The following is a 13,442-nucleotide window of genomic DNA, read 5'->3' on the forward strand; positions in this document are numbered from 1 at the left end:
ATGAGTTTGCAAGATCTCAAACCAGAAGCAGAGCAAGAAATCAATTGCGGGGGAAAGAAAAGGAAGGTAACAGAAATGATTGCTATTGTTAAAATTTTAAGAATAATTCGTATAGGTAGATTTAAAGCCAAGTCGAGATACATTCCAAACTTTTTTATGTATGTTGATGATTAAATAAACATGTGAAGTTTTAAATTGTTTGCTAAAAATCATGAGTTGTCTATTAAGTTAGACTCTATTTGTGAAAAAAGAAGAAGCACTAAACTTGTAAATGAAAATATGATAGTTTTGACATTTTAGACTGGAGTTCAACAATGGTTAAAATGGATAAGGTAAAGATCAATATATTTAAAAGAGTAATTATACATTGTTGAAAGTGTGTCACTGCAAATTTAAAAGTGAACACTAAGTTTTGCAATGCTTTAAATTTTAGAAACTTTATAGATTATAAAAATAATTTAAAATAAAATAAACAAATGAGGTATGTTGGAAATTTAAGACTTAGATGTGTCTTATAAGCATGTTTGAAGTAGAAAATTGCAGAAATATCATATTTGATTTCAAGGAAACACATTTAAATAAAGTATAGTGCCTAAATGAGAAAGTGGTCAAAAGAGCCAAAACAAAAGTGATTTGAAAGATCCGATGAAGCTTTTACACATAATATGAACTTCAATGTCATATGTTTAAGTTTTATAGCATAGACATTAAAAAATTTTATAAAAGAAAAAGTTTTTATGTTTTTCTAAAATGTGTCAAAATGGTAACAAGGTTTAAAATGGTGTATATGTCCTTAAAAGCACATATATCCATTGAAATGGATTTGAAATGAAATTGAAATAGCAAGTTTAAAACCAACATTGGTTAAATTGAGTTTTGGAGAAAAGTGTTAAGTTAAAGCTAGTTGTCTAAAGTAAATCTGGTTGTTTTTAACGAGAAATATAACTTACATTGTTAGGAATGGTCTACTAAGTTATATGAAGTGGTTACAAATTATTGTACTTACGGTAGATAAAACCAGTGAAATGAAATAGGTTTTTGATTGAAGATTAAAAAGTAAGGAATGGGTATATTAGTGTAGCTTATCGTACCTAACTACTAAGGCGAGTATAAGACGAGTACCGGTGACTTTTTTCCCCAAAATAGAGGACATGAAAAATTGTTTGTAAAACATTTTATGGTGTCAATGCAGTTTTGTAGCCTTTTATAGAGGTCAAAGGTTAAGCTATAGGTTTGGCGTGTAGCTCACGGTGTAAGAGGGTGTAATCCTTTATAATGATAGGAATGTCAGTAATGTCGATAAGGACTCAAACAATGTATGAAAACGATAAGGGTAGAAGGAGGATTCCAAATTATAGGAAATATTTGTACAACGAAATAGTATGATGTTTAATCGGGTATGAAAATTTAAGGTTAAAGGTTGGGCATGAAACATGCTAGTAGTTTGGAAAGTGTAAGATGGTTGTATACTCGAGATAATCACTAGTGTATCTAGGGGTCTCGAACATATCCTTGTAAATTTTGCCACAATGGGAATGTTTTGTAGTTGAATTTGGATATTCGAAGTAAAGATGGTAGGGTAAGAATCAACAAAAATAAGGTTTACAATCAAAGAGGTATCCTAGACTAGGTTTTAAGGTCAAGATGGAAACAACTGATAACTGACAGCATAGTGTAGAAGAGAAGTATCACATATCAGTAGCAATGGGTTGAGCTTTCATGCCTCCTTGAGAGTCATATTAGGGATTCCAATGGCATCCATGTGATTACTTGTTGCGACTCATCTAATTTCTAAAGTGATGCTCCAATTCTCATATGTGTCGATATCAGAACGCTTTTCCTATTTGTAACTCTAGTATGAAGACGGTGAGGAGGAATTGAGGTATAATTGGTATTGGTTCCAACATAGGATTAATTCTAGTGGCTATCTAGCTACTAACCTTACGTCTAAAGTCAATAGCTACCGAGGAATACTCATTTTCAGTACTAAGTAGATTGCTCCTAGAGTGGCTAGTGATATCACCTAACTCGTTAGCCTAACACTTGACAAGGGAAAAGAATATTTCTAAATAATACAATGTGGTAAAAGTGCACTAAGTTTCTAAGTGTACATAGATTAATGCCTATAGTATCCAATGCCCATACGCACACCGTTTTTTTTTCAAAAGTTTAAGTTGAAAATCGTTTTGAACATAATTTTGTTATAGCTGTTTCCAGCCTCGTATTAATTTTCCTTAATTAAGCATAGTTGGCCAGGCTATACTCAATGAAAGTTTAATAATGCGTACTCGAATTAGTTATACCAGTAGTATGTTCAACATTTTGAAATTTTTTGGCTATAGTTGTAGTTCTCCAAAGGACAATCAGTATTCTCTATAACCTTCGGCTCTGATACAATTTCTGTCACACCCTGCTAAAGCAGAAACACGGGACACGACGGTACAAAGGGTCTCATAGCAAAATTTAGAAGACAACACCAACCATAGTATTAAAAGCTTTATAGTTTACAACAAGTTTGGACAACTTTTAAAAGTAATTACAAAGTATTAAAATAGAAAAACACATGCAAATGCTCCTAAAAGTGTTGTGTCTCTACGTGCCTCTTACCAGATGCTTCCTAAAAAAGCATGTAAAATGAGCGTCAACTATAAAAATAGTTGGTGAGTTCACAAGCTAAAGTTAATTTTGGTTTCATGAATCGTAATCAAAGTTTTGTGAGAAGGTTCCACAAAATAAAATTACATTGCTAAAATGAGTAAATAAGTTTGCATAAACAAAGTTTGTTATCATCATGAGAAATAAAGTATGTTGCCAAAATAAGATGCAAAGCTCATATTCTCATGGGAAATAAAGTTTGTTGCTAAAACGAGTAAACAAGCTTCATTGCTATAATGAGTAAATATATTTGTATGTAATAATCTTTGTATGTGCATAACAATCAACGATGAGTTCACAACCAAGCCTATGATTGATTCCCTATCAAGATCTATGCTTATCGTTCCATAGATGAACATGGTAAAATGCACTCAAGTAATCAGGCGAGTGAGGAGTTGTCAATTCCTAATAGCGCTATTCATAGTGACCATTGGCTCAAAGAGTTAATGGTTAGAGTAAAGTGCAAGGTACTTAAGATGATAAGGCCTCATGTTTCAAGTTGCATAAAAATACATAGAAAAATATCGCAAAAAATAGCAATAAAGTTTGATTTAATTCAATTAAGATACATCAAACACAAATAGTTAGGACATGCTTTTTCCATCCCAAAACATTTAAAAATCGAAAATAGGGGGATGCATGAATACTCACTATTCCTTGAGATAATGATAATGGTGCCTTGAACTACGCTCCACTTGGATGCATGTGGTGGATAAACATTTAAAACTAGTAAAAATCCATATTTTAGGGGGTGACATAGGTTTTGGTCCTTGGATTTCACCTTCAAACAACTTGCATGTTGTTCTTGGGTGAAATCCTACCACGATCATCATCAAACTCGGCATTCATGATTATGAACATGTATGTTCATAAAGAATGGTGTAGAAGAAGAAGAAAGTGTAAGAAAATTTGTAAAAATTTAAAGAAAAGTGAAGGAGAATGACGGAGAGATTGAGGTATTTTACCTATACTCTGATTTTGAGCTTCAAGAAAATCCAAGAACACCAAAAATTTCATGGTTGCAGGGAAGATTATGGATGATTTTTCGGATGGGTTTGATAGAGGAAGAGAGAAATGGAGTGCTTGACTGTGAGAGAGAAAGATTGAAAGAAAAGTGAAGAGTATAGGGTTGTGTAAAATGATTAAATGTTTTGGGAAGATAATTTTTGAAGGAGGAGAGAGGGTGGCCAAAATTTTGAATCATAGAGGGGCTCCCTCTCTCTTCTAATTTTATAAATTTCAAATCTTTTATAAAAATACCAAATTTTATAAAATATGCACCTTAATATAGTTGTTACTCATAAAATCTTGATTTTTGGCTTAGAAAATAAGGTTGAATATTAATGACTTAAATTTTATTTCTCCTTGATTATATTTAACTAAATTTAGTTATTTTGAATTGATATTATAAAGTCCATACCAATTTATGGATTTTTAGGTGTTACAGTTTATAAATTTGACTTTTTCGGGTTTTTAGGGCCTTGAGATTTAATAAATCTTTGGATATCAAAATAAATTGAATCTTTGAGACTTCGAATTATTTTAGGTTTCCTAACTCTTATTCAAGTAAGAAATAATGTTTGTAATTTATTTTTATCGGTTATTGGCATTTCTATGTAGTGATTCCGAGATTCAAGTGAAACTGAAGAATTTAGTATACTAGTTATAGTTTCAACTTTGACTTAAGTTCCTATGAGACTTGGACCTAATTTCTAATGCAAGTTCAAGTGCATGAAATGTCTACATGATTCTGTTGGGGTCGAATGTTTTTGTGAGTGTCGAATGTCTGTTTGTAAATTAATTATAAGGGAATTTTTAGTTTTAAAGCTATAGTGTCGAGTCCGTTATATTTTTTGTTTGCTTTCTTTATCCCTATAAATATGGGATGGATACATGTCTTAGAGGTGAAGAACTTTTGCACACTCATTGTACTCATTGCTTAACCTCTTGTATTCTCTGAAAGCAATATATCGAGACAACCAGATTAAATTTAGTTTTCGTGTTCTAAATCTTTTCTTAACTTTGATTTCATAATCAAACTTGATTCAATCGACACTAGATTTGGTATCAGAGTAGGAATCATTCTGCATTGATATGATTTTCTCAAGTTTCAAAAGTATTTTGAGTCTCGCTCTAGATTTAAAAGTTTCCGCGCTTTTGATTCTGAAAATCTTATTAGATCTTCAGTAGTGATTCGATTCTGCGATTAGATTGTTTAATCGAGTGTTCGATTTCTGTTTTCTGGTTGATTCATCCATTAATTTTCAAATTCCTGAAGCTTTTCTCAAAAACCTTCCGTACAACAATGACGAACTTTAACATGAACACCATGACATCTTATTCTCATCTTCTTGGATTATCAACGAAGATTCCTATGTTGATTCTTGAGTTCTATGATAAATGGGTTGATCGTATGGAGGACTACTTAGATGGAATCAATGAGGAACTCTAGAAATGCATCACTGATGACTTTCACCCTCCTTCTTCTGTTTGAAGAGTTGGAACTTTTGCTACAAATCCAAATGTTAATGATCAAACTAAATGGTTGCTAAAAATGAAAAGAGATGTATGCGAGAACTTCGTGGTGCTCTGTGACAATCCGAAAGTTTTTTCGTCACGGTATCCCGTTCCCGTCAGTAAAACCCGTTTGTCTTGCAATTTTTCCGTTAACATTTTTGGATTAGGTCATTTAATTTAAGACTTTTATTTTGACCTCATAAGTGTCCAAACCCATTAGAAACATGTGAAAACGTCCCAAAATTTTTAGTTTTGACCACGGCGGGTTACAACAACTAAATCGGGTACGACCAAAAGCCCTGTCTAACGTCAGTATCGGGTAGATTTCCACCGATTCTCAAATTCAAACCATATTTAAGGTTGAAAGGACCTCATTTGAAGCCTTTTCCACTCTTTCTCTATTCTCTCTCATCAACTCCAAGTTTTGATCCAAAATCATCCATTTCAAGCTCCAATTTGGTAAGAATTCCATCCTAGCTCATAGTATAACATGTTTAGCTTACAAATTCATGTTTAAATCATGAAATAGGACCAAGAACTTGTGTTTACGGCCCTGGAACACTCCAAAACTGTAAACACCCATAAATGGGGGTTTGGAGCCCCAAAACCCTTCCAAAACACCTTTAGAGCTTAGATATGACTTAGGAGCTTGCAAGACTGGACTTAGAACACCAAAACCTTAAAATTTGAGGGGTAAACATGAGTTTACAGCCCAACAACATGCTTGGACCATAAACACCCTTTCATAGGCCGTAAACACCTTTTAAGGTGTTAAGATGCCCCTTAAACACCTCCTAAGCCTTGGAATAATGTCTAGAACCATCCACAAATGTCTTAGGGACCTTAATCATCAAGAAAACCATCTGCTTAGGAGTTCACGGCCGTAAACCCCCAAAGGAATGGTTCCTGGTCCGTAAACTCCTATAAGTTGGTCAAATGGTGCCCTAACTTCCATCCATGGCTTGTATATTAGGTTAGAATCACATGTGATTAACCTAGGACCATCAAAACACATAAGAAGAGAGTACTTGAGAGTTTACGGTCGTAAACTCCTAGTTTACTACCGTAAACTCCTTAAATGGTCCATATGTTGATCAAGTCCCCTTCCAATGCCTTAGAAGTAAGCCTAGCATCATCCCACAAGTGTTGTAAGACCATTTAGCAACCAAGAACCCACCACCCATGAGTTTACGGCCGTAACCTCATGGGGATATGGTCTATGGGCTGTAATCTCCCTTAGGAGTTTACTCTTGAAGATAAAACTCCATGTCTAGGCCATTCACCCCCTTAGATGCTACCCGGATCATTCCTAACACTTGAAATGAAGTGTTTTCGAGCCTCAGAGTGTATATTCTATTCTAAATAGTAGTTTCCTAACACTTGAAATGAAGTGTTTCATAACACTTCAAATTCTAATTAGATACAATTATGTATCTCTTCATATTACATAGGAACCTCGCGTGTAATGAAGCCCCGAACTGACACTTAGCATCTTAGCCGACACATTTCTCGACCGGTGAGTTCATACCCCTACTCCTTTTCCCTGTTTTTCAAATGTTTTCAGGGGGGAATACAAGCAAAATTACAATGAAATCTTGTACTCAAACTTATTATTTCAGTTCAAATGTTCATATTCTGTATGCTCTTAATATCGAAAACCGTATTAACCAATAATTTGACTTGCAGAGTTAGCTTTCAGACTAATTGTAGATCTCTTTATAAAATGTTATAATCTATTTTACATTTCATAATTTACAAAGGATTCATAATAATCATAAATTAGGATTATTACTAATAAAATACGCCTTTTGATAGTACCAGAACTTTGAAAATAAGTCTAAAGTACTCCTTTGGATATCGACAGAGTTTCGAAAATATGTCTAATATACACCTTTGGATATCGACAAAGCTTCGGAAGTACATCTAAAATACGCCTTTGGATTTCACCAGAATTTCGAAAATACAGCTAGTGTACGTCTCCGAGTGTCATCAAAGTTTCGAAATTTCGGTTAAGTATAATAGATATTCGAAATTTGTGTATAGGATAACCAGGCTTTCAGAATACTTATCTAATACTACAAGTATGGTAGATACTAGTACATTGCATTTCGAACCAAGAACTAACCACGACATTTAGGAAAATAAGAGTTTTTCCTGGGATGACATAATTGCTCGTAACCAAACTAAGTAACAAATGGATAACTAAACTTTCCTTATAAGAAAATATAGGATTTTCTTGGATAATGACTTTTTCAGAAAACCAAAGGAAACTTGTTCTTTTACGAAAATAAACCGCTTACGAACTCACCATCTTTATGCTGATTTTCAAACTGCTTGTATTCTCAGGTCCACATTAGACAGGTACCCCGCGATCTTTTGGAGAAGACGGAGCGTATAGAAGACTCTCCTTAGTTTTTATTCATATGATATATATGTATAACACTTGTAACACTTTGTTTTCAGACAATGTAAATATTTCTATGTAATGTAATGGTTATGTTTACTACGCTTACTATGTACATTGGTTGCGATACTACATGACGTCCTCTGCCTCGGAATGTTTCCGCCATCGGTTTCGGGGTGTGACAGATTGGTATCAGAGCCCTTGTTTATAGTGAACTAGTGTACCGAACCTTACATGGTATAAGACTATAAACACTAAGGGGCCGAAGCGCTCTGAACTAAAAGTATACTTTAAAATATAAGTATTTTTCAAAAGTATACAAGTATACCTAATCGCTGGATTCCATAACTAAGAGTGGAACAAAACATAAGTAATTGGGTGTTGTATGCTGCGGTTAAACCTGGGCAGTTATGTAGTCGTGTCTAGGGTCAATATAGACTAATCAACTATATTCATTCGAGACACAACCAACATGTGCTTGGGAGTGACTGAGGTGTGCAGCATGCCTAAAACTTACCCAATACCCAAACAATGAGTCGTCGTCGCAGCGAAAACATAAAATACTATGGGAGTATTTTAGCCAGAAACTGAATACGTTGTAGAAATTCATTTCGAGTATTGCTACTCGTTCCTTCTTTAGCGATAGTTTATCTGCTTTTAGATCAAGATGCCTCCGAGGAAAAGACCCAGCTCAAAGAAAAACAATCCTCCTCCTCCGCCACCACCTCCTCCTCAATTTCATCCTGTCTTGTTCCAGGCAGCTGTTACTGCCGCGGTGGCAGCCGCCATGTCTCAAATGAACCCCGGTGGCCCCGGTGGTTCAGGAGGTGGTACTCAGCCCGAAAACCAGGAAGGTAGCCAGGGACATCGGAAGGAGTGTTCATACAAAGACTTTATGAACACGCAACCCACACCCTTCGATGGCAGAGGAGGTGTCATTACCCTAACCCAGTGGTTAGAGAAAATCGAATCTATTTTCGAAATCTGTGCCTGTTCAGAATCTGATAAGGTGAAATTCGCCGCCTGCACCTTCACTCATAAAGCCCTGACTTGGTGGAACGGCCGAGTCAAATCCCTAACCCTACCTGTACCCAATGCTATGGGTTGGGAAATCATGAAGGAGCTTCTACTTGCAGAATACTGCCCTCGGGGCGAAATGCAGAAGCTGGAACATGAGCTCTGGAACCTGAAGATGAAGGGTTCCGATATCGCCGCTTACACTTCCAGATTCGATGATTTGGCGCTTCTCTGTCCGGGTATGGTTACCCCATAAAACAAAAAGATTAATAGGTTCATCCGGGGGTTGACCCAACCAACCAAGGGAAATGTCTTGGCTGTGAAGCCAGACACCTATGACAGCGCCAAATGCCTAGCATAAACCCTGATTGACCATAATGATGACCTAGAGGAAGCAACCACCACTTCTGAGCCAACAGAGTGAAGTGGTGAGAAAAGAAAATTTTGGAAGAAAAAGAAGAGTCAGCCTTTGCAGGAGTCCTCGAAGAAACAGAAAACAGTGGCAGTTCACGCTGCTACTACCCCTGCTGCTGTTTCTGTCGTCGGTTCCTCAGCTCAAGCACCTAACACTGGATATGCTGGTACCCTCCCGTGGTGCAACAGGTGCAGTTACCACCATCGTATCCGTGGTCCATGTCGTGAGAAGTTTTGCAAAAACTGTGGCCAAGAGGGTCACCTTGCGCGAAACTGCAGAACCCCAACCCACTCAACCAATCAAGCTTCCGGAGCGAGTATCAGTCAGGCCTGCTACGGTTGCGGTGAAGTCGGGCATTTCAAGAGAAACTGCCCCAAGGCAGTAGCAACTGGAAACACTGGAAGAGTCCTAGCTATGGGACAAGATGAGGCAGCCGCCGATCCCACCGTTGCCACAGGTGTATTCCTCCTCGACATCTCTTATACTTGCAATCCTTTTCGATTATAGTGCTGAAAGAAAATCTATTAGCCATTCATTCAAACAAATTTTAATCATAGTCCTCAATTAATAACCGAAGCATTTAACGTCGAGATAGCTAATGGTGAGAAAGAGATCATTAGCGATCTATTCATAGGTTGTACCCTTACCCTTGGCGATCATTCTTTTCCCATCGATCTTATGCTGTTTTTCCATAAAGAGTTTTGAAGTTATCATTGGCATGGACTGGTTGAGCCTCAATCATATTGATATCCTTTGTTACGAGAAATCTATTCATCTCAACCTTTCCTATGGTCAAACTCTCATAATCTACGACGATAAAATTAGTTCCAACCTTCACCACATTTCATACATCAAAGCCCAAAGGCTTCTGCGAAAGGAGTGCCATGAATTCCTAGCCTATGTGATCAATGAGAAACAAGAAGTTAAAGACCTCGAGAGCATCCCCAAAGTCTGCAAATTTTCCTGATGTCTTTTTCGAAGAGCTCCCGGGAATCCCTCCCGAACGTCAAGTCGAGTTACGCATCGACCTAATCCCTGGAGTTGGCCCCGTAGCCAAATCTCCATATCAATTAGCGCCAACAGAAATGCAAAAGTTATCGAGTCAGCTTAATGAGCTGCTCGACAAAGGGTTCATCAGACCGAGTTCCTCACCCTGAGGAGCCCCGATATTGTTTGTGAAGGGGAAAGATAGATTCCTTTCGAATATGTATAGACTACCGTGAATTGAATAAGTTGACCGTCAAAAAATGATATCCTCTTCCTCGAATAGACGACCTTTTCGATCAACTTCAGGGAGCCAAATACTTCATGAAGATAGACCTTAGGTCAGGGTACCATCAGACACGAGTTCATGAGAATGATGTTTCCAAGACAACATTCAGGACTCGATATGGTCACTAGGAGTTCGTAGTGATGCCCTTCAGTTTAACCACTTTCCTTGGTCATGTGGTGAGCGAGGAAGGCATACACGTGGACCCTTCCAATATCAAGGCAATAGAGAATTAGTCGGCACGGGAGAGACCCACAGAAATCCGTCAAATTCTTGGGTCTTGCAAGCTACTATTGCAGGTTCATCCAGAATCGCCTAATCCCTAACCACTCTGACACAGAAAGGTGTACCCCTTTTATTGGAAACCATGTCCGGTTAAAGGTATTGCCCTTGAAGGGCATGTTACGCTTTGGAAAGCGCATAAAACTTAACCCGAGGTACATATGACCTTTCGAAATCCTCGCTAGAATCGGTCCCGTAGACTACAAACTTCAACTACCTCAAGAGCTTAGCGACATCTATCTTGTCTTCCACGTCTATAATCTTAAAAGTGTCTATCTGATGAAACCCTATTAATCCCTTTTGACGAGTTCGAGATCAACGAAAACCTGAACATCCTGGAAGAACCAATCGAAATCATGGATCGAGAGATCAAACGTACGATACAAAACCGTATCCCAATAGCGAAGGTTCGCTGGAATGCCATGCGAGGACCCGAGTTCACTTAGGAGCGCGAAAATCCGATGAAGCAGAAGTATCTGTATCTCTTTCCAAATCCATAATTTGTATCTAAAGTTTGAATTTCGGGACGAAATTCCCTCTAACGGGGGGATAATGTGACAATCCGAAAATCTTTTCGTCACGGTATCCCGTTCCCGTCCGTAAAACCCGTTTGTCTTGCAATTTTTCCGTTAACATTTTTGGATTAGGACATTTAATTTAAGACTTTTATTTTGACCTCGTAAGTGTCCAAACCCATTAGAAACATGTGAGAACGTCCCAAATTTTTACTTGGAAAATTTTTAGTTTCGACCACGGTGGGTTACAACAACTAAATCGGGTACGACCAAAAGCCCCGTCTAACGGCAGTATCGGGTAGATTTCCACCGCGTCTCAAATTCAAACCATATTTAAGGTTGAAAGGACCTCATTTGAAGCCTTTTCCACTCTCTCTCTACTCTCTCTCATCAACTCCAAGTTTTGATCCAAAATCATCCATTTCAAGCTCCAATTTGGTAAGAATTCCATCCTAGCTCATAGTATAGCATGTTTAGCTTACAAATTCGTGTTTAAATCATGAAATAGGACCAAGAAATTGTGTTTACGATAGGCCGTAAACACCCATAAATGGGGTTTTGGAGCCCCAAAACCCTTACAAAACACCTTTAGAGCTTAGATATGACTTAGGGGCTTGCAAGACTGGACTTAGAACACTAAAACCTTAACATTTGAGGGGTAAACATGATTTTATGGCCCAACAACATGCTTGGACAGTAAACAACCTTTCATAGGCCGTAAACACATTTTAAGGTGTTAAGATGCCCCTTAAACACCTCCTAAGGCTTGGAATAATGTCTAGAACCATCCACAAATGTGTTAGGGACCTTAATAATCAAGAAAACCATCTCCTTAGGAGTTCACGGCCATAAACCCCCTAAGGAATGGTTCCTGGGCCGTAAACTCCTATAAGTTGGTCAAATGGTGCCCTAACTTCCATCCATGGCTTGTATATTGAGTTAGAATCACAAGTGATTAACCTAGGACCATCAAAACACATAAGGAGAGAGTACTTGAGAGTTTATGGCTGTAAACTCCTAGTTTACTGCCGTAAACTCCTTAAATGGTCCATATGTTGATCAAGTCCCCTTCCAATGCCTTAGAACTAAGCATAGCATCATCCCACAAGTGTTGTAAGACCATTTAGCAACCAAGAACCCACCAACCATGAGTTTACGGATGTACGCTCATGGGGATATGGTCTATGGGCCGTAATCCCCCTTAGGAGTTTACTCTTGAAGAGCAAACTCCATGTCTAGGCCATACACCCCCTTAGATGCTACCCGGATCACTCCTAACACTTGAAATGAAGTGTTTTCGAGCCTCAGAGTGTATATTCTATTCTAAATAGTAGTTCAAAGTCTAATTAGATACAATTATGTATATCTTCATATTACATAGGAACCTTGCGTGTAATCAAGCCCCGAATTGACACTTAGCATCTTAGCCGACACAGTTCTCGACCGGTGAGTTCATACCCCTACTCCTTTTTCCGTGTTTTTCAAATGTTTTCAGGGGGGAATACAAGCAAAAGTACAAGGAAATCTTGTACTCAAACTTATTATGTCAGTTCAGATGTTCATATTCTGTATGCTTTTAATATTGAAAACCGTATTAACCAACAGTTTGACTTGCAGAGTTAGCTTTCAGAATAATTGTAGATCTCTTTATAAAATGTTATAATCTATGTTACATTTTATAATTTATGAAGGATTCATTATAATGATAAATTAGGATTATTACTAGTAAAATACACCTTCGGATAGTACCAGAACTTCGAAAACACAGCTAGTGCTCGCCTTTGGATGGCACCAAAACTTCGAAAATATAGCTAGTGTACGTCTTTGAGTGCCACCAGAGTTTTGAAAATAATTCTAAAGTACGCCTTTGGATATTGACAGAGTTTCGAAAATACATCTAATATACGCCTTTGGATATCGACAGAGCTTCGGAAATACATCTAAAATACGCCTTTGGATGTCACCAGAATTTCGAAAATACAGCTAGTGTACGTCTCTGAGTGTCATCAAAGTTTCCAAATTTCGGTTAAGTGTAATAGATATTCGACATTCGTGTATAGGATAACCAGGCTTTCAGAATACTTATCTAATACTACAAGTATGGTAGATACTAGTACATTGCATTTCGAACCAATAACTAACCACAACATTTAGGAAAATAAGGGTTTTTCCTGGGATGACATAACTGCTCTTAACCAAAGTAAGTAACAAGTGGATAACTAAACTTTCGTTATAAGAAAATATGGGATTTTCTTGGATAACGACCTTTTCAGAAAACCAAAGGAAACTTGTTCTTTTACAAAAATAAACCGCTTATGAACTCACCAGCTTTATGCTGATTTTCAAACTTCTTGTATTCTCAGGTCC

This window comes from Lactuca sativa, chromosome 4 (assembly GCF_002870075.4).
Source record: "Lactuca sativa cultivar Salinas chromosome 4, Lsat_Salinas_v11, whole genome shotgun sequence".
Classification (NCBI taxonomy): Eukaryota; Viridiplantae; Streptophyta; class Magnoliopsida; order Asterales; family Asteraceae; genus Lactuca; species Lactuca sativa.